The sequence below is a fragment of the Petaurus breviceps genome, unplaced genomic scaffold, assembly GCF_028583685.1.
Source record: "Petaurus breviceps papuanus isolate PSGF00001 unplaced genomic scaffold, PetGlider_PUasm1.0 688, whole genome shotgun sequence".
NCBI classification, from domain to species: Eukaryota; Metazoa; Chordata; class Mammalia; order Diprotodontia; family Petauridae; genus Petaurus; species Petaurus breviceps.
The window spans coordinates 3,907,030-3,907,535 of NW_027186457.1; positions in this window are offsets into that span (position 1 = coordinate 3,907,030).

A 506-nucleotide genomic window follows, 5' to 3' on the forward strand; every position below is an offset into this window, starting at 1 on the left:
TGGGAGAAGGAGGAGGAGGAGGAGATGGAGATAAAACAGTCTCTTCTCTCTCTTTAAGCTAAAATCTGAGGGAAGGACAGTCTCTAAATCTAGACGTATAGATACAGAATCAAATTGGAGAGAACGCATCTTAATATGTTAAAGTTTTGCTCAAGAGTGTTTGTTCTCAGGAATTTATTGTAGTATTCAAACTAAACCGCGGGGGAAAAAGAAAAGGAGTTAAGTCTTGGCTAGGAGCTGAAGTGACCACAGCAGGATATGACGCCAGGAGTGTTGTAAAGACTGTCTGTCCTTAAAGAAGGTACTATTGTGCATGTCCTTTTATTTATAACTTGGTAAGTGCCAGCAAACTCGCCTCCTTTACACTCTGAAGTGCCAACCCCGAGCTCCACAGTGCGCTTTATTTGCAAAAGTCTATTCAGAAACTGTCACTCCCGAGCCTCGAGTTATTCAAGGCCTTAATCAATCAAAAGGATGAGAATCGTTCAGGTTTTCCCCTTTGAAAT